The sequence below is a fragment of the Capra hircus genome, chromosome 21 (genome assembly GCF_001704415.2).
Source record: "Capra hircus breed San Clemente chromosome 21, ASM170441v1, whole genome shotgun sequence".
Lineage (NCBI taxonomy): Eukaryota > Metazoa > Chordata > Mammalia > Artiodactyla > Bovidae > Capra > Capra hircus.
The window spans coordinates 28,503,506-28,529,748 of NC_030828.1; positions in this window are offsets into that span (position 1 = coordinate 28,503,506).

Below are 26,243 nucleotides of genomic sequence, written 5' to 3' on the forward strand. Positions count from 1 at the left end.
AATAACCTTCCAAACAGAAAGCAGCGAATCCAGATGGGTTCAATGGTGAATTCTCTCAAACATTTAAGGAAGAAATTATACCAATTCTCTACAGTTTATTTCAGAGGACAGAAGCAGAAGAAATACATTCTAAATCGTTTTATAAGGCCAGTATTTCTCTACAATTAAAACCAGATAAGAAAACTACAGATCAATACTTCTCCTGAACATAGATGCAAAATTTTCAATAAATTGTTAGCAAATTGAATCCAGCAATGTTCAAAAATAATTATATATTAATACCTCAACCAGCTGGGATTTATCCCAGGTATGGGAGCCTCAATATATGAAAATTAATTAATGTAACCCACCACATCAACAGACTATGTTGTATCACTAGATGCAGGAAACCTTTGACAAAACCTGACACCCAGTAATGATAATCACTGAACAAATGAAATTTGAAATTAAAAATGCAATATAATCTAAAAATGAAATATGTATGTATAAAGCTAACAAAATTATGTATAAGATATATATGAAGAAAACTAAAATGTTGATGAATGAAATCAAAGAACTAAATAAATGGAGAGATGTGCCATGTTCATGGATAGGAAGACTCAATACTGTCAAGATGTCAGTTCTTCCCAATTTGATCTATAGATTCAATACAGTTCTAATCAAAACCCTGGCAAGTTATTTTATAGATATTTGCAAACTGATTCTAAATTTTAAATGGAGAGACAAAAGGACAGACTCAGTTCAGTTCAGTTCAGTCGCTAAGTTGTGTCCGACTCTTTGCGACCCCGTGAATCGCAGCACACCAGGCCTCCCTGTCCATCACCATCTCCCGGAGTTCACTGAGACTCACGTCCATCGAGTCCGTGATGCCATCCAGCCATCTCATCCTCTGTCATCCCCTTCTCCTGCCCCCAATCCCTCCCAGCATCAGAGTCTTTTCCAGTGAGTCAACTCTTCACATGAGGTGGCCAAAGTACTGGAGTTTCAGCTTCAGGATCATTCCCTCCAAAGAAATCCCAGGGCTGATCTCCTTCAGAATGGACTGGTTGGATCTCCTTGCAGTCCAAGGGACTCTCAAGAGTCTTCTCCAACACCACAGTGTAAAAGCATCAATTCTTTGGCGCTCAGCTTTCTTCAGACTAACCAATAAAATATTGTAGAACAAATCTGGAAGACTGACGCCACCCAACTTTAAGACTTAATATAAAGCTATAATAATCAACACAGCATGGTACCTGTGGGATAATAGATGATTAGGTCAATGGAACAGAATAGAGTGCCCAGAAATATAGCTACATAAATATGGGCAACTGATCTTCAACAAAAGAAAAAGGCAATACAATAGATAGAGCAAAGGCAGTCTTTTCAAAGAATGGTGCTGGAACAACTGTACATCCACATGTGAAAAATGAATCCCAACTCACTTCATAAAGATTAACTCAAAATGGATCATAAACCTAAATGTAAAACATAAAACTCCTGGAAGATATCACAGGATGACATTGCATATGGTGAATACTTTTTAGATACAGCATCAAAGGCATGGTCAATGAAAAAAATAATTGATAAGCCAGACTTCATTGCATTAAGACTGCTGCTCTGTGAAAGAAAGTGTCAAGAGAATGAGAACACAAGCCATTAAGAGGAAGAAAATATTTGCAAAAGTCACATCTGATAGGTGAACTCTTCAAACTTAACTATAAGAAACTCAAATAACTCTTCAAACTCAAATGAAAAACTGGACCAAAGCCCTTAAGACCTCACCAAAAAAGATAGACAGATGGCAAAGAAATATAAGGAAAGATGTTCCGTTCACATGCCATCGGGGAAATGCAAATTTAAACAACAGTGAGCTATCACTCTACAGCAATTCAGATGGCTGAGCTTGAGAACACTGACAATACCAGTGCTGCAAAGGATGTCGAGAGATGGGAACTCTCCTTCATTGCTGGTGGGGATGCAAAATGGTGCAGCTACTTGGGAAGACACACTGTTAACATACAATCCAGCAGCCATCTTTGGTATTTGTTTACTCAAATGAGATGAAATTTTATGTCCATACACACACACACACACACTTATAGCAGATTTATTCATAACTTGGAAGCAATTAAGAAGTCCTTTAATAGGTGAATGGCTAAACAAACTCTGGAAGAAACAGACAGTGGAATACTAACTCAGTGCTAAAAAAGAAATGATCCATCGAGTCATGAAAAGCCATGGAGGAATCTTAAAAATTAATGATTAAGTGAAAAGAAGCCAATCTGGAAAGGCTGCATACTGTGTGAGTCCAACCTCGTGACATTTTGGAAGAGGCAAAACTATGGAGAAAGTAGAAGGGCCGGTTGCTAGTGATTGAGGTGAGAGAGGGATGAACAGGTGGAGCACTGAGGACTTTAGGGCAGTGAAGCTACTCTGTATGAATCTGTAATGGTGGACACATGTCATTCTACATTTATTCAAGTCCATGGAGTGTACTTTGCCAACAAAGGTCCATATAGTCAAAGCTATGGTTTTTCCAGTAGTTGTGTATGAATATGAGAGTTGGACCATAAAGAAGGCTGAATGCTGAAGACTTGATGTTTTCGAACTGTGGTGCTGAAGAAGACTCTTGAGAATCCCTTGGACTGCAAGGATATCAAATCAGTCAATCCTAAAGGAAATCAAACCTGAGTCTTCATTGGAAGGACTGATGCTGAAGCTGAAGCTCCAATACTTTGGCCACCTGATGTGAAGACCTGACTTATTGGAAAAGATCCTGATGCTGGCAGGATTGAAGGCAAGAGGAGACCGGGACGACAGAGGATGAGATGATTGGATGGCATCACTGACTCAATGGACATGAGTTTGAGCAAACTCAGGGAGACGGTGAAGGACAGGGAAACCTCATGTGCTGCAGTCTATGGGGTCGAAAAGAGCTGGACATGACTGAGTGACTGAACAACAAGAACAATGGAATGTACAACACCAAGAGTGACCCTGATGAACTTTGGATGGTAATAAGAGTTGACTCATTGGAAAAGACTCTGATGCTGGGAGGGATTGGGGGCAGGAGGAGAAGGGGATGGAGGAGAAGAGGACAGAGGATGAGGTGGCTGGATGGCATCACTGACTCGATGGACGTGAGTCTGAGTGAACTCCGGGAGTTGGTGATGGACGGGAGGCCTGGCGTGCTGCGATTCACGGGGTCGCAAAGAGTTGGACACGACTGAGCGACTGAACTGAACTGAACTGAACTGAACTGAATGTGTCAGTATAGGTCCATCAGTTGTAACGACTGTTCCAGTGCGGTGGGGGATGTTAACAGTGAGGTAGACAGGGGTACATAGAACTCTCTATACCTTCTTAATTTGTTGAGACGTTGAAACCACTCTTTTTTTTGGGGGGGGGGAGTTCTTGTTAAAAAAAGAAGTCCAATTCTCGCTTGGACTATATGATCAGATTTGCTGAACTTGAAACCAGGCTAGTGTGGCCTCTGACAAACTGCTTAACCTGTCTGTGCCTCAGTTTCCACACCTGTAAAGCAGCTATAGTAACAGTCCTGACCCTCAGAGTGACTGTGAGAGTTAATAAGGTAGTACATGAAAAGCATGTAGCCCCGTGTCTGCTGACAGAGTGAAAGTGAAAGTCACTCAGTCATGTCCGACTCTTTGCAACCCCGTGGATACAGTCCATGGAATTCTCCAGACCAGAATACTGGAATGGGTAGCCATTCCATTCTCCAGGGGATCTTCCCAACCCAGGGATTGAACCCAGATTTCCCGCACGTTGCAGGCAGATTCTTTACCAGCTGAACCACCAGGGAAGCCCAAGAATACTGGAGTGGGTAGCCTATCCCTTCTTCAGGGTCTTCCTGACCCAGGAATTGAACTGGGTTCTCCTTCATTGCAGGATTCTTTACCATCTGAGCTACCAGGGAAGCCCAGAAAGAGGGAGGGAGATTTATTATTTACAACTGGTTTGTTGAACAGTCTGAACCAGTGAGGAACACACAGGAAGTGGCTTGATCTTCCTCCAACCCTGGGCTTCTTTCAAATGAATTCTTTCCCATCTTCCTTCTCTGCCCCTTGACAACATCTCAGCAAGCCAGCTCCCTTCAGCATGCCCAGCAGCTGTTGTTTTTATGGCTGTGCTGGGTCTTCATTGGTGTGCCTGGTTGTGTCAAGTGGGGACTACTCAGCAGTGCACGGGCTTCTCACTATGGTGGCTTCTCTTGTGAGAAGGCTCTAGGGCGCATGGGCTTCGGGAGTCGCAGCAGGCAGGCTCAGTAGTCCTGGTTCCTGGGCTCTGGAGCTCAGGCTCAGTAATTGTGGCACCCAGGCTTAGCTGCTCCACAGTATATGGGATCCTCCGGGACCAGAGATTAAACTCGTCTCCTGCATTTGCAGACAGATTCTTTACCACTGAGCCATGAGGGAAGCCCTCGCCCAGCAGTTTTAATTAGAAGAACAAGCTCTGTTTCTATAAAAATGACTCACTTCCAGGCATGAAGGAATCTAGTCCAGTCTCAATCAAAATTCAAATCTCGCATCCAAGCCAGACTCCTGGGCAGGCCCTGAGACCAGGCCAGTGCTGGGAGAGGAGCACCATGCCCCTCTCCAATTCCTCGCTGTTCCTCTTCCTCTCTGGGAGATTAGAGAAAGGGAGCAAAACAGCTTTTTTCTTTCTAACTCAAGTAGCTCTGTGGCGGCTGTCCCCACTTGGCAGTTCTCCAGCGCTACCTGTCTTGACGACCACGTTCTGTGGTTTCCTTGGAGGCCCCTGGGCCCATGCAGACTGCAGTTTCTTAACCTGGGAGATGCCATCTTTAGATAATCTCTTGCAACCCATTTCAGTAGGTTCATTTCCTCTGCGCCTCCTCTCCCCACCCTGACGCACCCCTCCCTTTCTCTTTCTCTGTGCCCCCAGAGCCTAAACCCTGAGCCTCTGGGCTTCCTCCCTTACTCACCTGTGGTTCAGCCCATGGAGGCTTCAGCAGGAGACAGGAGGGTAAAAGCCAGCCCACCCCGCCTCCCAGCACGAGCCCTCTCTGGGCTCAGGATGCCCTTGACCTCTGTCCCTGGAGCGGGAATGGCTCTCTATTGTCACCAGTCCTCGAGTCTGGCATCCACCAGAAGGGGCACCTTCAGAGAAATTCTGGGAATTCCCTGGTTGGTCTTTCCAGTGTTTAGGACTTGGCATTCCCATGGCTGGGGCCTGGGTTCAGTCCCTGGCTGGGGAACTGAGATCCTGCAGGCCTCACAGCATGGCCATGAAAGGAAAAAAAAAAAAAAAGAAAAAAAAATTCTTCAAAAGACATCACATGGTGTTCCATATCAGAAACAGTTATCAGCAACATGCAGGTCGACAAAGGACTTGCACATGTACACAGGACTCCTGTGCATCAAGAGAAAGAAAACGTGAACATGGACCAGGACTTGAGTAGGCATGTCACAAGAGAATGAATCAAAATATCCTTTCATGTGTTTCATAAACAGACAAAACGGTTCAACTTTGTCTGTCATCAGGAAAATGAGAGTGAAGTATGGGTGCACACTCACTTGAGTGGCGGAAATGAGAGTGGTGGAAAATGCCAAGTGCTGGTGAGGCTGCGGAGCAGCTGGGACACCCTGCACTTCTAGGGGCCAGGGGAGAGTGTGAGCATTTTGGAAAGGTCCTTGGTGTGTCCACTGACGTTGAGCATACACACACCCTAATCCCCGGCAGCTCTGTTCTCAGGAGAACTCCCAACAGAAACGTGTGCAGTGGTCATTAAAAGACATGTGTAGCAGCACTACTTTTTTTTTTTTTTTCAATTTAAAGAAGTATTTATTTGCTTGTTTTGGCTGCCCTGGGTCTTCATTGCTTCACGAGCTTTCTCTGGTTGTGGTGCGTGGACTTCTCATTGCTGTGGCTTCTCTTGTTTCAAAGCGTGGGCTTAGTTGCTCCGAACCACGTGGGATCCTCCTGGACCAAGAATCACTCCCAGCTCCCCTGCATTGGCAGGTGGATTCCTACCTGCTGGATCACCAGGGAAGCCCCTAGCAGCACTACTGTTAACCACCCTAAACTAGATACCAGGCACATGTGTGTTGACCGCTGAACGTGCCCATGAATTGTGGTGCCGCCACTCAGCGGAGGATGGCACAGCAGTGAGAATCAGTGATCTTCACGGACAGGCAACATACGTATGACTTACAAATATGCTACTGAGTGAAAGAACAGAGATTCAGAAGAAGACACTGTGTATGATTCCACTTAGAGAGTTTAAAAGCAGGCAGGACTCCTCCTAGCTGTGAAGAGTGCCAGAAATGGTCGTCATGGCTGGGTCGGGCTGAGGGGCAGTTGAAATGTCTGGTCAGCAGGAAATGGTCCACTTCTCTGTCTGGGGCTCGTAACACAGAGGTGCTCAGTTTGCAAACCTGCTTGAGCTGTACTCAGACCTGCACTTTTCTGCGAGTACTTTATACTCGAGTAAAAAAGGTCTTTTTGTCCTTATCAACAAGCAGGCTGTAACACTTAGACCTCTGTGTGGAATGACCCTCAGCCCTCACCTCACACCACATTTTGGCATTAACTCGCTGTGGATCGCAGTCCTCAGAGTAAGAGCTAAACTATGCAACTTTGAGAAGAAAAGATAGGAGAATGTGTATCTATAGGCACATGTGTAAGGAAAATCTGTACCCGCCACAACACAAGAAGCACCCAGTATAACAGAAAAAGAATTAACAAATGGGACCTCATCAAAGTTTTAAAACTTTTGTTCTTCAAAAGATGGTATAGGGACTTGCCTCTCAGTTCAGTGGTTAAGACTTCACCTTCCAGTGCAGACGGCACCAGTTTGATCCCTGGTAGGAGAACTAAGATCCCACATGCCACTGGGCAGCTAAGCCCGTGTACCACAAAGAGAGAGCCTCTGCACTACAACTAAGACCCAATGCCCCCCAAAATAAATAAGTATTTTTTAAATTTTAAGAAGACTGTTTTTTTTTTATTTAAAAAAAGCAAAGACACACTGCAGACTAGGAGAAAATACTTGCAAAGTCATATCTGACAAATCACTTGTATTGTTCAGATTACACAAAGAGTGAGCTGTTCTTATACCTCATAAAACAAAGATAAAAAACTCAAAAGTCAGAAAAATTTGAATGAGGCTTGAAACTTCTAATCCAATTTGAATATAAAGAAATACTATGTTGTAAAAAAAAAACACAAGAAATTAACATATGAACAGTATCATTAAAGTACAGATTTTATTCAAATTTCACAAAGTTTTAGGCTAATGTCCATTATTTGTTTTCTTACCTTATTCAAGACTCCACATTGTCTTTAATTGCATTTAATAGCTTCAGCTGCATGCAACAAGTACTGGTAAATTCTCTTTTCATTTTTATTCTATTACAAGTATTTTCTAAAAAAAAAAAAAAAGGCTAAATATTTGAATAGACACTTCACCAAATATATGTATAAGGCAAATGAGCATATGAGAAGACTCTCAGTAGTAGCATCAGTTGTTAGGGAAATGAAATTAAAACCCCATGAGACACCTCTACACCCCTAATAGGTTGGCTGCAATTCTAAAAGAGTTCCTATACCAAGTCCTGGCAAGGATTTGGAGGAAATGGGACCTGCATACACTGCCGACGAGAATGCACAGTGATACAGGCACTTTGGGAAGGTCTGCCAGCTTTCTTTAATGTTAAACACACACTTAACATGTGATATGTGCCTCAGAGAAATGAAAACATATGTCCACACAAAGATCTGTATATGAATATTTATAGCCCGTTTTTCATAATCACCCCGAAACAGAAACAAAATGTCCTTCCACAGAGAACAGATGAACAAAGGGTACACTATGCAGAAATAAGAACAAGCCACAGGCTCATGCAGTCGACATGGGTGAATCTGAAAAACATGCCAAGTGAACAAGGTCAGACACAGAAGACTTCTCACCCTGTGATCTCATCACAGGACCTTCTATAAAAGGCACGGAGGACACAGCGTGTCAGTGGAGGCAGGAAGCGGGACTGGCTGCAGAAGAACACAGGGGCTTTGGGGGGTCATGTATTAATAAATCTTGTACTTCTCATTCGTGGTGGTGGCTATACACCTGTAAACATTTAGCAAAACTCATTAAATGGTGCATCCAGTGAGAATGAATTTCATTTTATGTAAATTTCATCTCAATAACTGAGTTGAGGGCAGGAGGAGGAGGGGGCAGCAGAGGATGAGATGGTTGGATGGCATCATCGACTCAGTGAACATGAGTTTGAGCAAACTCGGGAGACAGTGGGGCTTCCCAGGTGGGTCAGTGGTAAAGAACCCACCTGTGAATGCAGGCGACACAGAGATGTGAGCTCCATCCCTGGGTCAGGAAGATCACTTAGAAGAGGAAGTGGCAACTCACTCCAGTATTCTTGCCTGGAAAATTCTATGGACAGAGGAGCCTGGCAGGCTACAGTCCATGTGGTTGCAAAGAGTCAGACACGACTTAGCAACTGAACAGCAGCACCTCAATAAACAGGATTCTATAAATCTCTTCTTTTTAACCACCTGGGGTAAGTTTCTGGGAGGAACTTGGCCAGAACAATGCCTCTCCTGGTAAGCCAGCCTCCGGGGGAGGGCTCGAGCCACCCACCAAAGGCCTGAGTGAGGGCCGTTCCCCTGCTCCCCCTGGCTGGGCCTGCAGTCTCGTACTGTTCAAGCACTTGGACTTATCTAGGAGCAAGGTTACCCTCTGCACTTTTCCACCAGGGAGCACTCACCAGGTATCTCCCAAGGAAACCTGCTCATTGCAGGGGGTGTGCCAATGTGTACCTGGGAAACATGATGCCCATCTTTCTTCCATGGGGCACCCCATTTCTAAAGGACCCTCCCTCACCTGGCCTGAGGGACACCCCCCAGGTTTCCCGGACAGGCAGTGACCTCACTTGACCCCACTCCTCTCTCAAGTTTCCACAAGGGGTTGGCAGATGCCCCCGAAGTAAGCGCCACAGTATCAGTTTCACCTTTTTAGCAAAGCCCAGAATGGGAGCTGCTGGCACTCTGTTGACAACATGGAAGGTGCTTCTTTGCTGTCGTCCTCAGCTTTGGGGTCTCAGCCAGAGCTCAAGCACCTCAGGGACATTTCCCTAGAGCTGGATGGGGAAACCTCATCCGTGCACCCACAGGAACAAATGACACAGCCATGCAGCGATCTTCATAGTTGAATCAGAGCAGATGGCTTTTTCTGGAGAGCTGCAGCAAATACATAAAAACTGCAGTAAAGCCTCACCACATCCTGCCACATCAGGGGTTTCCACTCAGGTGAAGGAGTCTGTGTCTGCAGCAGTGTCCCTGGTGCGCCCCCAGATTCCTGCAGAGAATGCTTCCCCAACCATGTTCATCCTTGATGGCTGTGAGTATATTCCCGGAGGGTTGGCTTCGTGTGCTGTTCAGGGAGGATGGACATGTTTCTATTGATGTATAGTTGATTTACAATGTCATGTAAGCCTCAGATGTGTAGCACAGTGATTCAGCTATATATATATATATATATATATATATATGCATATATGCTATATATATATGCATATATATCTAACTTTAAATATATGTTTATATATATATGTTATATGAGCTTCCCAGGTGGTGCTAGTGGTAAAGAGTCTGTCTGCCAATACAGGAGATATAGGAGACGGGAGTTCAGTCCCTGGGTCAGGATGATCCCCTGGAGGAGGGAATGGCAACCCACTCCAGTATTCTTGCCTAGAGAATCCCATGAACAGAGGAGCCTGGCAGGATACAGTTCATGGGTCACAAAGAGTCAGATACTATTGAAACAACTTAGCACCAGCACCCCCATATAAAAAAAATATATATAGCTCTTATATAATGTGTGTGTGTGTGTGTGTGTGTATGTGTGTTCTTTTTTAGATTCCTTTTCCTTATAGGTCATTACAAAACACTGAGTACAGTTCCCTGTGCTATACAGCAGGTCCCTATTGGTTATCTATTTGTATATCATAATGTGTATCTGTTAATTCCAAACTCCTAATTTATCCCTCCCCTATTCCTCTTTGGTAAGCATAGCTTTGTTCTCTGTGTCTGTGAGTCTATTTCATAGATGAGCTCATTTGTGTCATAGTTTAGATGCCACATGTAAGTGATATCATACGGTGTTTGTCTTTCTCTGACTGACTTAGTGTGGTCACCTCTAGGTCCATCCGCGTTGTTGCAGATGGCATTGTTTCATTCTTTTCATGGCTGAGTAGTATTCCATGGTATATGTACCAGACCTTCTTTGTCCATTCCTCTGTCAGTGGGCACTTAGTTTGTTTCCATGTCTTGGCTGTTGTGAATAGTGCTGCAGTGAACACTGGGGCACAGGTATCTTTTCACACTGTGCTTTTCTCCTTTCTTCTTTCTTGTTCTATGGCAACATTCAGGGAGGAGGAGTATTTTTAAGGCTGAAGACATCTGGCCACTGGTTCCTCAGTGGACGTTGCTGCAGCTCTTTAATAGGCAGCTGGGGAGAGAGAACCTGCCCAGCCTGGACTCTGTTGCTTCAAGTCTGAAAGGACCCCCCTGCCCCTGACCTTTGCTAGAACTAAAGCTTTCTTTTCTGTGTAGTTGAGGACCTGGCATCCAGTCGTGAGCCAAGCGGCCACAGAAGCAGGGAGAAGATGCTGCTCCTGAAAGAGGCATCCACTCAGAACCCAGATGGCAGCGCTGAGCACGTGAAAGGACCTCCTGCATCCTGGGGAGCAGCAGAGGCTGTTACAGGAAAGAGGACCCCATCCAGGCCCAAGAGTGGGCTCTCCTCTAACACTCGCAAATGAACTGCCCAGAGAGATACACATGCTGACAGAGCAAGAGACTTTGCTGGGATCGGGGGGGCTGTACGGGGAGCAGCAGGTTAGGGAACCCAGGAGAACTGCCCTGCCATGAGGCTCACAGTCTCAGGCTTCATAGTGATAGGTTAGATTCCAGGTTGTCTCGGTCAGTCATCTTGCTTGGTCCATATTTGGTGACTCAGGGTCCTTCCTGGTGGTGCAGGCGTCTCTCAGCCAACATGAATTTTAGCACCTCCTGAATTTTCCCAGTTAGTTTTCACTGTACCGTTGTGCGACAGCTCATGCAGGTGGTTATCCTTCTGCCTGGCCTCAAGCAGGCAGTCTTGGTCAGTGGTTCTCTAACCCCTAACAGAATAACACACTGACAGGGTCACCCATCTATCCAGGGAACCGGAGAGGCTTCAAGGTGAGTGGCTTTAGCTTCACACGTCCTGTGATCTTCCATGCACTGGACGGGCGCCCCCTGCAGCTGAGATGTTCTTTCCAAGTATGAACTGGCTTTGTCCAGCTTTGAGAGTCTGTCCACACCCTGTTCTTATGGCCCCTCTCCCACTTCAAAGACAGCAGGCTTCATTTCTCTGCCCCCCACCCGCAGCTACCTGTTCCTCTGACTACAAGTAGGGAAGGTCTTTTTATTTCTTTTCCATTTTGGTTTGTTACAGGATATTGAATATAGTTCCCTGTGCTGTACACATGGGGAACTTGTTTATTTTATACATAGTACTGGTGATGATTTAGTCACTCAGTTGTGTCTGACTCTTTATGACTCTGTGGACTGTAGCCCACCAGCCTCCTCTGTCCATGGGATTCTCCAGGCATGAATAGTCGAGTGGGTTGCCATGCCTTCCTCCAGGAGATCTTCCCAACCCAGAGTCTGAACCTTCATCTCCTGCATTGCAGGCAGATTCTTTAACATTGAACCACCTGGGAAGCTCCTAATGATGAAAGACATTGGATGCCAAGTGTACTGATGAGGAAAACCAATATGTAGCAGTGTGTACATGTTCATCCCAATCTCTTGATTTATCTTCTCTTCCTCCCCACCCTACCCCCTGCTTTCCCCTTTAGTAACAAGTCTGTTCTCCATGTCTGTGAGTCTGATTCATAGATAAGTTTATTTGTGTCATATTTTAGATTCTACATAAAAGTGATATCATATGGTAGTTGTCTTTCTCTTTCTGAGTTACTACACTTAGTATGATAATCTCTAGATCCATCCATGTTGCTGCAAATGTCATTATTTTGTTCTTCTTAATGGCTGAGTAATATTCCATTGTGTATACATACTACTTCTTCTTTATTCATTCATCTGTTGATGAATATTAAGATGGTTTCCATGTCCTCGCTATTTTAAAAAGCACTTCAAGGAACATAGATGTGAGTGTATCTTTTCTAATTATAGTTTGCTATAATTATAGATTATAGCAAACTATAGATTGCTATAGATTGCTGAATTATATTGTAATTGTATTTTTAGTTTTCTGAGAAACCTCCATTCTGTTCTCCACAGTGGCTACACCAATTTACATTGGGAAAGGTTCTTTGATTCTAAAAGATTTGTGTGATTACATTGGGTCCCCCTGAAAAATTCAGGATAATCCCCCCATCTCAAGGTCCTTCACCTTAATCACATCTGCAAAATCCTGTTTGCCTTGTGACATAACATGAAAGTTCCAGGAATAGGGGTGTGGCTATCTCTGCAGGGAGGCATTACTCAGTCCACCACACAACAATAGCTGCCATTTGTCGAATAGTAGTGATTGTCAGTTTGAATGAAGCACTTTACAGATGTTACCTCATGTAACCCAGCCCTGAGTCCATGAGTCAGGCACTCACTGGACAGATGAAGAAACTGAGGCTGAGAACAGAGATTTAAAAGTCAAGGCCAATTCTTATGAGTAACACAGATTAATGAGAACCATGAGCCTTTTTGATGTATTTGTTTGTTTGAAGATAATATCAAAAAACCTTAACAGAGACCCAGAACTTTCTGGGGAACTGTTTATAACACTGAGCTGTTTAATCCACAGTGTTTGTGAAGGTTAGGGGACAGTCTGTTGAAAGCCATCAAATTGGGTTGGGCCTGGATACCCCATCCATGGAGGCAGGGGCCTGGGCCATCATTTCACCAAGCTTGGCCCATCTTCCATGGAATAAGGTGGGGCTCCATGGACTTAGAAACCGAAACTGCACTTGTGCCCAGTTAGGTTTGCTTTGGATTGAATTTCAGATAGATGATGAATAATTTTTTAGTGTAAGCATGGTCCAAATAGAGCTTCCCAGGTGGTGCTAGTGGTAAAGAACCCACCTGCTAATGCAGGAGACATAAGAGACAGGTTTGATCCCTGGGTGGGGAAGGTACCCTGGAGGAGGGCATGACAACCCACTCCAGTATTCTTGCCTGGAGAATCCCATGGACAGAGGAGCCTGGTGGGCTTCAGTCCATAGAGTCACAAAAAGTCAGACACAACTGAAGCAACTTAGCATGCATGCATGGTCCAAATAATGCATGTTTACATACTTACTTCAGTCCCCAGGTTGGGAAGATCCCCTGAGGAAGGAAATGGCAACCCACTCCAGTATTCTTGCCTGAGAATCCCATGGACAGAGGAGCTTGGCGGGCCACAGTCCATAGGGTCACAAAGAGTTAGACATGACTGAAGTGACTTAGCATGCATTTACTTAAACACACAAAAATTTGTTTGTCTGAAATTCAAATTTACTCAGGCATCCTGTGTCTTATGTGGCTGCATGGGAGACACATTTCTGGCTTAGGCACCAAACTCGGTGAATCCAAGCCTCATCTTACAGTCTTTAACGACTGCTTTCCAGACATTCTCTTTGGTCTTCAGCAGTTTCACCAGGTTCCTGTCCAGGTGTAGTTTTCATTTGTACCAGTTGGGCTTTATGACTCTTCTTCAATCTGTGGCTTTCTGTCTTTCATCATTTTTGGACAACTCTTGGCTATTGTCTCTTCAAATGTTACTTCTTGCCCCCATTCCCTCTCTCTTCTCCTTCTGGGACTTGAATTACATACATTTCTCTTAAATTCTTTTTGTATTTTTAATGTTTTCTCTTCTTGCTTCAGTCTGGATATATTTTTCTAATCTGCCTTCACCGTTACTTACTTTCTTCGGTTACTTACTTTCTTCACTTTGTGTAATCTGTAGTTAAACTTAATTTTAGTTGAAAATCAGTGCCTTAATTTTAGTTACCATATTTTAAAGTTCTATAATGTCCATTTATTGCTTCCAGGATGCTAGTGAGAATATCCGTCTTGTCATTTAATCTCTGGAGCACATGACTCTAGTGTTTCAAAGTTCTTAAGAGCCTGACAACAACAGTATCAGATTCTCCAGTACAAATTGATTCTATTGTCCAGTTTTTTCTTTTGGTCCAACCTTGTCATTTTTCAAACCTGGTAATTTTTTACTGAATGTTGGACATTGTGAAGAAAAATACTGAGAAAACTTTGCCATCCTTCTTAGAAAGGTGGAGCCCTTTGCTCTCAGTTGTGGACATAACAGCCTGTGTCCCCGTCACACAGCACTTGGTATCACCATCTCTACCACAGACACCTTCTCTTTTTTATCTCTGCAGAGCAAACCTTCTGACCAGTGTGGAGTTTGAAACTTCACCTTTCTCTGACCCCAAGTGTGGTAGAGCCTTATTTCTTGTACTTATTGGCCATTTGTATTTACTCAGAGGACTGTTTTCTGTGTAAACCTTCACTCGGGTCGTGAATATTGAACATTGCTGAGCAGAACTGATGGTGGAAAAGGAAAACACAGCTGTGCATGAGTCTGTGACCCCAGTGACCTGATCAATGAAAACAGCCCCAAACCATCAGCACTGACTTACTCGTAAAGACTTCAATATCAGTTTCCCAACTAGAGCCACTTCCTCCTCAAGCCATTTGGGCTGATGAACTCCTGACCACAGGGGCTGTGCCCCGTTGAGAGTGGGTGAAGGTCTCTGGAACAGACACAGTCATGAAGAGAGAGGCAGGGTCAGAGTTCACAGTGCTGTGGAGAAGAGAGCTGCCTGGGCTTAGAATGGACATAGACTCTGGTGTCCACTGTTCTTCCCATTTCAGTGGCCATCCTCACAAGGGGCAAAAGAATCTGTCACTTGCTTTTGCAAATCACTGTGAACCTGGCTGCATCCTGTGCCAGGCAGCCCTCCTGGATTCCACTGTCTCAGAAACCCCATCCATCTTGACTGTGTGTGTGTGTGTGTGTGTGTGCACGTGCACGTGCCCATCAGGCTCCTCTGTTCATGGGATTCTCCAGGCAAGAATACTGGAGTGGGTTGCCATTTCCTCCTCCAGGGGATCTTCCTGACCCAGGGGTTGAACCCGGGTCTGCTGCATTGCTGGCTGATTCTTTACCATCTGAGCCACTGGGGAAGCTCATTCCTTCTCGGTTGCTCTCCTGCACAGTGTCATGGGAAGCCCCTCCAGCAGTAGAGAAGAGTTTGTGTCTAGGCTTATTTTAGGTGTTTGCTTTCTAAATAACTCCCCTGCCATGTGCCAGAGCAGCCAGACCCAGGCATTTAGCTGGGCCATTTGTAAAGTCAGGGGTGGGCCAAGCCTGCCTCGTTTAGGAGGGAGATGAGGCCTCCATGTTCTCCTCAGTCCCCCATCAGGGCTAACCTCGGCTCCCTTGTGGTCACACTGGCAGCAGCTCCCAGGCAAGTCTGGGCGGCCCCCGAGGCCAGCTTCCAGGAGGGATTTTCACAGTAATGACCCCCCAGGTGGCCCTCACATGTCCATCCTGTCAGTGAGTAATCAGGAGTTCCTGCTTGGGGACTGGACTTTCCGACGACAAGAACTGGAAGACCAGCTTCCCACCGGTTCTCAATGGGCTTTTATGGCCGAGACCCCAGATCCAGGGCTTTTCTCAAGGGCTTTATGTGGCAATTAATGGCTTCAAGCAAACCCCCAAACCCCTGAACCTGACCCAGTGCCAGAGTGTTCACCGCTGGGGAGGCTCCAGGAGCCGCGTTTGTTCTCTGCAGTTGCTCTGAACAGGGAGTGTTCTGCAGCCATAAATAACTGCTTTTCTTGGGGCGGGGGTGGGGACAGGTGAACCACAGCTAGATATTTTTTAAAGAAGAGAAACAGTAAACTTACTATGCCTCAAGAAATTTCCATGGATGTCCCGTTTATTCCTTGCAGGAAATACCCTGTAATTTTCCCGACTTTCATGCCAGTTTTCCTTATTTTTTACTTTAATGAACGAGGCTTGCAGCCATCCCACGCTAGCTCCATCTCTTTAACATTTTTTCCATATTGTTATTTGGAGGCTACCTTTCCCCACAGGCTCCTTTCCACCCACACGTGGTCGCCGGAAACAAGCCGTCCAGACAGTCCCAGGGAGCAGGGGTGTCCTCTAGCCCCCATGGCCAAGCCCCATAGAGCAGCACAGATGCCCGAGGGTCTGTGGACAGGGAAGGGTTGGGGTGGAGGATGTGGAGAAGGTTCTGTGTCCCCCTTCCTCACCCCACACAAGCAAGGGGTTTCAGAAGGGCCTGGAGTGTGCAGGGGAGACAGTGATTGAAGGAGCGAGGCCTGATGAGCCTGAACATGGCTCCCCACCTTAGCCTGCCCTGCACCTGGCCCAGGTGTGCTCTGCTACACCCCCAAAGTGCTTCTCCTCCCTGCCTGTGCAGACCCTCCTTAGAGACCAGATGACCCAGCAGGGACTCCTCACGCCCCTCAGTGCTGCTGACTGTTGTCTATGCATGGCGTCCAGCCCTTTGGGGCTCTTGTGACTGTGCACAGTTCATCAGAATCCCCAGCACCCACCCCACAACCGGGAGCCTGGGTCACCCACTCTCTCCCCTGCCCCCTGAACACGGGCAGCCTGAACCCTGCCAGGCTGTAGGTTCTGAGCCTAATGGGCAGGCAGTGGCCCTGCCGGCAGGTCCCTGTCTTTGCCAACCTGAGGTCTCAGAGGGGAGATGGCTGATAGTGGACACATGGACCAGATAGGGGGACTGGAGAATTCCAGCACGTGGGAAGAGCCATGAGAATGAGAAACGACAGAAAACAAGACAGGGCCTCCCAATACCACAGGTGACTGACCCTACAGTGGCAGGGGAAGCCTGCCCAGTCCTGCCCTGGGGGGCTCCAGCACACCTCGGTGGTCCTGTCTTGGAGACGCCCAGCCCTGCACTTGCCCACCTCTTCCTGTCCTGCTCCGTCTTCACCCAGGAAGGTCTCCTGGACTCCAACTCTACCAGCACCTTGACCTTGGATTTCCCAGCCTCTGGAGATGGAAAGTAGATGTTGTTTATAAGCCTCCCAGTTAATGTCACTTTTTGTTACACCACTTTTTGAACGGACTGAAACAGCTGTGTAACAAGTTACCCCAAAACTTAATGACAACCCTTAGTAAAGCAGTGCTTGTCCTGAAAGGTCGAGGGGTCCAGGCGAGAGCTGCTTTTCTGACCACTTCCTCCCCCACCACCATACCCCTGGAGCTCCACGCATCACTTCCACTACATACCATCAGTGGGCTCAGTCACAAAGCCTGCCATCCTCATGGACGGGGAGCCTGACTCCTCCTCTGTATGGGCTTCCAGGAGAGCCTGCTACATTCACTGTCACCCTGACTCACCTCGGGAAGACAAAAGGTGCCTGCACCCCAGCCTGGACTTCCCGAGGGACCGTGACAGAGCACCCAGACAGCCGCAGGCCGAGCAGGTTATGAGTGGAGGAAGGTCCCTCAGCCACACGAGTACCATCCGCGGTCTCAGATGCCTTGGAAAGAGGATCTGGGTCTCTGTTATCATGTGAACGATGTGTGACAGCATGCTGGAGGCTGACCCCTGTGCCAGCTGCTCCTTTTTCATGCTCGCTCTCCTGTGTTGCTCTGTGCATCTGTTTGCGTCACTGTTGGAAGCTTCTGCTGAATTAGGCTTCTAGTGATGTAGCGGTGAAAGTGAAGTAGCTCAGTCGTGCCCGACTCTTTGCAACCCATGGATAGTAGCCTGCACCAAGCTCCTCCGTCCATGAGATTTTCCAGGCAAGAGTACTGGAGTGGGTTGCCATTTCCTTCTTCAGGGGAATCTTCCTGACCCAGGAATCGAACCCAGGTCTCCCGCATTGTAGACAGACGCTTTACCGTCTGAGCCACCAGGGAAGTCCCAGCTTGTTTTATTTGATTCTCCATGTCTGGGAGCTTTGTCTTCCAGGGGGTGTCATCTTATCTGTCCACAATCATCCAAGAAGATAAAGGAGAGGGAAGGAAAGGGAGAAGGGGGAGGGCAGTTGATTGTTATTTTGATTGTTATGATTTTGCAGGGAGGGAGGTGGTTTGTGGAGTCCTGTATCACTGTGTTAGGCTTACAAATAAAGACCCCAGAGGCCAGGGGTGTGAAAACACAGGAAGCGGACTCTGTCTGCAGGATGTTGTCTTTTTTTTCCCCAGGAAAATTAAATTCCAAAAATATTTGCACTGACTTAAAAAAATGTTTCTCTTCACGACTCTCATTTTTAGCTACATTCCTCATGTGTATGTCAAAAAGTTTAAATAGGATCGGAAGATATTCGCTAAAGATAAAGCCAAGCTTAGAGAAACAGCTGGTAAACGGAAAGAACACCATAAAATTGACAGTGGAGAGGAAACTCCTTCCCGCATTTAGACGGCATGGAAGGCAGCCCTCAGAGCCCCTCCTGGTCATCAGGCTCCCCTGGGGTGGGGATGGAGGGACCCTATGGGGGTCACGTCTCTGGGGCACAGGTCCGGCCAGCTTGAACGAGGCCCGGAGGGTGGAATGTTCCGGAAGGAACCAGCAGTTCTGCAGGTTTCAGTCCTGACCCCGGCCGGTGCAGATGTGCAGGCAGGGCGTCAACTGGCAGAGCCTCTAACTCCTGCCAGAGCTCGGGGAGGGGCTGGAGGCGAGGGCTTCGGGATCCAGTGACTGGAGCGTACTGTGAGCTAGGCGGCCCCAGGCCCCGCCCCAGAGCCGGGTCCTGTCCAGTCGTCCGGGCGTGCGCTGGACCGCCGCCCGTTCCGGGACCCACCACCCCTCCCACCGCTGCCGCGACACCTGCTGTCACTGCATCCCGGTCCCCTGCAGGAGACCCCGCGATGGCACCACCTGTCCCTTCCTCCCCCGCTCAGCGTCTGTGCACTTACAGAGCAGCTCCGGGGGCAGCTTAGACGGGGGAGGGGGACAATGAGGGGTGGGGGCAGTGAAAGCCAGGGTGCTGGGCCAGGACCCCCATTCCGAGTTGGGGAGTTGCACAGCCCCGCCCTCTGTCCACCCACCCTTCCTGCTCCGTGTCCTAACCGCCTCCCCCCCCCCCGCCCCGTCTGCGGCTGTTTGGGACACGACCCCATCCCTGCCCCACCCCCTTCCCCGCCGCCCCCTTGGTCCACTCCCAGCAGTATTGCCTCCCTCCTAGGTCACATTGTCCAGCTGGAGGCACGTGGGTGTTTCTCTTTCTTCGCATCCTAAAGGCCAACACCGAACAAAAAGTCCTTCTGTGACCCACTTTCCTCCCGTCACTGCTCTCCATCCTCTTCCAAGAAACTTCTCAGCGAGCCGTCTACACTCGCTTGTCTACAGTACCTCTGCCATTCTCTCTCCAAGGCTGTCTGGCTCTCAACCCCTCGCTCCATCCCGCGGCTCCGGACAGGGGGGTGCTGCCCTCCAGCCACTGACCCCTCCACCCGCCACACCACCTCCTGGGCAGCCCAGTCCTCAGACGCCCTCTGCGTGCACTGGACAGAGAGAATCATGCGACTCCCAGCGGCTTCCTTAAGGTCTCACCTGGGCCTTCTGCCCTGCCTCTGCCGCTGGACACCCTCACCTCCCCCTGCTTTAATGTCATGACCCCCCAAGCCCATGTCTCTCACCAGTCTCTGTCCTGCTTGTCCCCTGCCCACAACACAGAGACAGAGCCAAAGCCCCCTCAATGGAGTGAGGCTGCTCCCTCCTCCCAGCCTGATCGCCTCCACCCCTGCCCTCTGCCCTTCCTGATCTCAGGGCTCTGGGGACCATCCCTCCCTCTCACCATCTCAGAGACCCCTCCTCACCCTCAGTTCAATTCAGTTCAGTCGCTCAGTCGAGTCTGACTCTTTGCGACCCCATGAATTGCAGCACGCCAGGCCTCCCTGTCCATCACCAACTCCTGGAGTTCACTCAGACTCACGTCCATCGAGTCAGTGATGCCATCCAGCCATCTCATCCTCTGTTGTCCCCTTCTCCTGCCCCCAATCCCTCCCAGCATCAAGTCTTTTCCAATGAGTCAACTCTTCGCATGAGGTGGCCAAAGTACTGGAGCTTCAGCTTTAGCACCTTTCCCTCCAAAGAAGCCCCAACACTTATTTAAATTGCAGCTTCCCGATGGACCACTTCCTGTCCTCTTTTCCTGCTCCATTTTCCTTCTTATTATGGGTATTTGATTTAACTGTCCTGTTTGTGTTTCCCCTCCCCATTAGACTGTAACAGAATGTCCATTCCATAAAAACAGAGCAGGCATTGTGTCTGTTTTGTCCACCCAGGGCCCAAATGAGGGCTGGACACAAGGCCTCCCTTAGCCAGCAAATGAACAGCCCAGAATATCAGCCTCTCCTGCAGCATCGAGGGCCTCCCCCACCTAGCCAGGTGGAATGAGCTGTAGGGTCCCACACATGGGAAAGTACCACAGGGCTCAGGGTGGACCCACTGAAGAGCTGACCTCCTGAGTTTCACAGCACGGTGAGGGCTGTGAGGTGGGTCCCTTAAGGGACCAGGACAGGACTGCTGAACACCACCGACAACCAACAACCACTCCAAAGAGAAAAGCTCCAAAGACGCAGGAGGCCCTTGGGGTTTTGCAAGGCTGACCCTCCTCCTAACCAGGACACAGTCATCATACAGGAAGTGAGCCATACATGCCACTGACCCAGGGTGAGGGGCTGGGTCCGTGGCCCCCCAGCACCAGCTGTGTGGCTGGCAAGTTGCTTCAACTCTCTGCACTTCAGTTTTCTCATCTGTAAAATGGGGATAATTATGATGCTTTTTCTTACGATTGAGAACGTTAAATGTATTAAATACATACAGACATCTATAGTTTAGAACTGTGCCTGGCACTTAGTAAATACTATAGGAATGTTTGCTATTAAAATCGTCAAGAATATGAACTATGCCAAAAGACTAACAATAGGTTCCTGCATTTTTTATTGTAAGAGGCAGATCATAGTTCTGTATGTTTTTTTTTTTTAATTTGTAAGACAAAATGAACTCTTATGTGAATTTTTACACATTTTCACAATTTGGTTTCATTTTTAAAGAAAGTTCTAGCCAAGCCCCTTTTTTCACTATTGCCTGTGAAATGTGCTCAGTGGATCAGAAGTGACTTTATCCAGGTCCAAAGAGGCTGATGGGCACAGGGTGCTCACCGGAGAGGATTAGCCTGGGCTGGGCGAGGGCAGAGGCCCGGGTACCAGTTGGCCTCCAGTGAGCGCTGAAGGTGGGCTCCAGAGGGTCCATCACCATCTCATCCATGAATTCACCTATGTTTGCAAGCATCTGCCAGGGCTTCGAATCCCTCTGGACTTGGGGGAGGGTAGAAGGAGGGTCTGGACGAGTTAGAAAACAAGCAAGGGCTTCCCAGGTGGTGCTAGTGGTGAAGAATCCTCCTGGACAGAGATGTAGGTTCCATCCGTGGATCGGGAAGATCCCTGGAGAAGGTCATGGCAACCCACTCCAGTATTCTTGCCTGGAGAATCCCAGGGACAGAGGAGCCTGGTGGGCTAACTATAGTAGTCCATGGGGTCACATGAAGTTGGACACGATTGAAGCGACTTAACACTTAGCAGAAGGAGGGGTCTGGACGAGATGGAGAACAAGCAGGGGCTGTCCTCACCCTCACCAGCATCAACCTTGGAGACCCCTCAGGAGAGGGAGGAGACACACAACTGGAAAGCCCTGGGGAGACCCGAGGCTGGTGGGACCCCTGGGGGTGGTGATGGGGGTTCTGGGGAGGAGGGGACGGCCTCTAGGGCAGAGGAGAGCTGGGTGGTTCTGTTTCTGTCTCTGCCCCATTCATATGAGACAGAGACCAGGCTCAGGCAGCAGCCTCGAATTGGGGAGGGTTTGATTGGGGTGGCCCCATCCCGCCAGGTGAGGAGCTGTGGAAGCTGGCACCTCCAGATCAACTTTTCTCCCACACCCCTTCCTCACCTCCCCCTCTGAGACTCGGAAAGCCGGCCTCCTCCCAGGACCCCTGGCATCTATCAGTTTAATGAAAATTCTGGTGGAGCAACAGCAAAGAAGGGAGGTGGGCAGGAATTCTGTGGTCTTAGGGCTTGTCTGTCTCTTGAAGCCCCTCCGGGAGGGACGCCAACACTCAGATCCAACCTGGGCTTCACCTTGTCCCCCATTATCTGTCCCCAGACAGGGTGACAACACCCTGGGGAGGCAGGAGCCCACAGGTACAGCAGCTCACATAGAGACTACACCTTGGACCACAGTCACCCCAGGGAGCAGCATTTTCAGGCAGATCCAGAATTTAAAATAAGTATAATAAATATTCTCAGGCAAAGGAGGGTATTAATAATAAAAAACAGAAACAGGGAGTCATAAAAAGAACCAAAGGTTGGAAACTACAACTGTGGAAAGAAGGGTAATGATAGGTGGGACCTGCACATGGATGGTTTTGGCAGGGCTGTGTGCTGAAGGGAGGGGTTCGCCTGGAGGCAGGGGAGCCTGGGACTCTCAGCCCCTGGTAGAAGCCAAGGCCTGGATGTGCACACAGAACAGGAATGAATCATGGTCATGGTGCTGAGTGGAAATAAGAAACAAACAAGGCCAACAGAGTCATATTAATCATGTAAATTTACAATACGGTGCTGTGTGTCAACAGATGAGTGGATGACCAAGCCGTGGTTTCAAAACACCGTGCTACTGTGTGCTAAGTCACTTAGTCGTGTCTGAATCTGCGACCCTATGGACTGTAGCTTTCCAGGCTCCTCTGTCCATGAGATTCTCCAGGCAAGAATACTGGAGTGGGTTGCCATTTCCTTCTTCAGGGGATCTCCCCAACCCAGGGATCGAACCTGCATCTTCTATGTCTCCTGCATTGCAGGCGGATTCTTTCCTGCTGAGCCCCCTGGGAAGCACTCACTGCACTACTCTTCAGCCCTAAAAATGAGGGAAACTGGCACCTGCTGTGATGTGCATGAACTTAATACACTGTGCTCAGTGAAATAAGCCGGTCACAAAAGAGCAACGACTGTGCAGTTCCACTCAGGTGAGGTCCCTGGTGGTGGTATAGTCATGTCCGACTCTTTTTTGACTCCATAGCCCTTTCGACTCTATAGCCCTTTAGGCTCCTCTGTCCATGGGATTTTCCAGGCAAGAATGTTGGAGTTGCCATTTACTTCTCCAGAGGATCTTCCTGACCCCCAGATCCTACACTGCAGGTGGATTCTTTACCATCTGAGCCACCAGGGAAGCCCTAGGTGAGGCCCCTATAGCAGTCAAAGTCCTAAGGACAGAAAGTAGGTGGTGGGTGCTGGGAGCTGGAGAGGGAGAGAATGGGGAGTGAGTGTTAATGGGTGCAGAGTGTCATTTGGGGAAGATAGAGTTCTGTGGATGGGTGGTGGTGATGGCTGCACATGCAACCAGTTAAGTGAATGTACTTAACACCTCTGAACTGTACAGTTAAAAGGACTTAAAATGGTGGGGCTTTCCTGGTAGTCCAGTGGCTGAGACTCCATGCTTCCAATGTAGGGGGCATGGGTTCAATCCCTGGTCAGGGAGTTAGATCCCACAGGCCACAATTAAAGATCCTGCTTGCCACAACTCAGACCCGGCACAGCCAAATAAATATTTTTTTAAGTAGTTGAAACAGTAAATTTTATGTTAGGTATATTTTACCACAATAAAAAAGTAAAATCTAAAAAAAATTTAATGAAGATAATAAAAAACAGCGCTGTGTGTTATATACACGGACACATACCAATAAAAGGACGCACATTCAGCTTGCTAGGAGGGTGAGGACATAAAAAGGAATAAACAGACAAATAAGCCAAAGGGCTGCAATGCGGGGCAGACACTGACCTCTGCCCTGTCCAGAGAGGACACCCACGTCCTCACCAGGGAGGGAGAGGGCGACTGGCTGGGGAGACTGGATTTCCCCAGGAGCAGCTTTGCCAAAGGCAGGGGCTTCCTTGTGCCCACAGAGCCAGTAGCCCTTCCAACCCCCAGCCCCACCAGCACTTTAGTGCTGTCAACGGTTCCCTTCTCTGCTCTGAGGCTCTCGAAGGCTGTCCTTGCCTTGCCGGCCACCTGGGGCCACCCCTTCCCCCACACCCATGGTCAGTACACACTCCTGCCTGCTGGTGGGGGACTCGCAGCCGGCTCGTGCCTGCAGTAGGTGTTCAGTGCGTTTCTGTTGGGTGACAGTGAATGAATGATGGGGTGACTGAAAGGAGAGGCATTTTTAAAGGGAGACCCAGTGGCTGGAGGATCACCTGGAGGAAATGATCAGAACCCCAGAGGCGCTGGGGGCTGTAGCCTCAGCCCAGGGCCTGCCCAGGTTGTATCCAGGCCTCTACTATTTGTGCCCAGGCCTGCTGGGGCCCCTGCCCAGGCCAGTGCCCCCTCCAGGGCTCAGGAAGAGCTCCTTCTGGACCTTTGGGTTTTTGTAGAAGGAAGCAGGGATTGGGCTCCCACCAAAAGAGCTGAGTCCCCCGACGTGAGAAGGCCATTCTGATGCTGGACAGCCTAAAATAAAAATGCCCAGCACCATCTCAGTGACCCTGTATGTATCTCAACCCTGTGACCCCTCTTTGCTGAAGATAAATGACTACTGACCAGTGTCATGCTGTTCAGATTCTTTCCATGTTTCTTTCTGGTTTCCGGCTGTCAGAACTGTGCTGTGCACAGAGAAAACCTTCTTCCAATACCTTACACAGCCTCGTGTCTTTTTCTCAGGGTATAAAACTATATTCATTCTGTGAAAACTGGGACTAAGTCTTCACACAAACATTGGCTCTAACAAATGAAAAGTGACTTCCCCAAGGACTGATGTGCAGGCCCCAGTCTGCCTACAGACCTGTCACAATGGGACACTGCTTAGCGCTTCATCCTTCACAATAAATGGCCAGGTGTGCAAACAGCCTCAGAGTTGTCCGGAGGTCAAGGTCAGCTGTGGTTTGGGCAGGGTGGGCAGTGACTGGCCGGGAGGTGTCTTGGTCTGTGGGTCTACGGTTGGGCAACTCCACAGTCGATGCCCTGGATGATGAAATGGGGAGTTTGGCAGCAGCCCTTGGTCCTGAGCTGGAATTTCACGTGCAGGTGACCCCAAGAGCCACAGTCAGGCGGGAGGAAGCGGGGCACCAGGAGGTCTCTGTGGGAGCCTTAGGGATGATGGAAAATAGGGGTGGGGTGGGGTGGGGGAGGGTGGGTATAAGGCTTGAGGTGAGTGCATGATCTGTCACTCCTGCCCTGATTGATCCAGACTCGGGCAAGATAACCACTGTGGTGGAGACCAGGCAACTGCAAGGTGGGAGCAACGGAGAGAACACTCCAGAAAACGGGCTGGCTTGTCATCTCCAGGAAGCTGTCCTGCTTGGTGTCCCGAAAGGCCCAAGTGTGAGCTGGAGGGCTTTCAAGCAAGCCTGGGATTCTTTTCACAAGTTAGAGGTTCTCCATTTGAGAGCACCTGCCCCCGGCTGTGCGCCCAGAGTCTGCAAGGACACCCCCTGGGACAGTGCACGAGTCCAGGAGGACAACCCAGCCAGGGCTGCGGGGCGCAGCTGCCCACGCGAGGGGCTGCCAGCCAGCCAGGAGCCGCCTCCCAGGCCCAGCTGCAGGGCTGGGTTTCCTGCAGAGCGCGATTCTGGAGCCGGGCCGCTAAGCCCGTGACGCGTGTTTATGGTTCTCACTGCCCCCGGGGACAGCTGCAGGCCTCTCCGCCCGGCCCGGGCCTGGTCGAGGGCTGCTGGAGCTGGAAACCCTGGCAGCTGCTAATCCCCTAAAGCCTCCCCAGCTTTGAGCAATCGGAGCTGTTTGTTCTTCTCAGTAAACAGCTGTTCTCCCAGTGACTGCCCAGATCGTGTTAAATATTAACAAAGCTGCCTCCACAGCCCCTCGCTGGGCGTCTGCTTTAAATATTTAAGTAATTGCCTTTCGGTCCCTGAGTGACTTTGGCTCAAATTGCTCTGTCACTGCACTTGCCTCCGGGTTTATGGAGCATCGGGAAGTGCCAGCGCTCCTGTTCTCTCTCCTCTGCTGTCTGTCCCCTCTGGACATCACTCAGGCCCTGGGTCAGATGTGAATGGCCAGGATGCGCCCCGCCTCCCTCTCACATGTGTGTGTCTGTGCATGTTTGCATGCCCATGTGTGCGTGTGTGCGCGCGCGCATTCTTGTGTGCGTCTGTTTACGCGCGCACAGTGCTCGGGTGCGCGCTTCGGCGATCC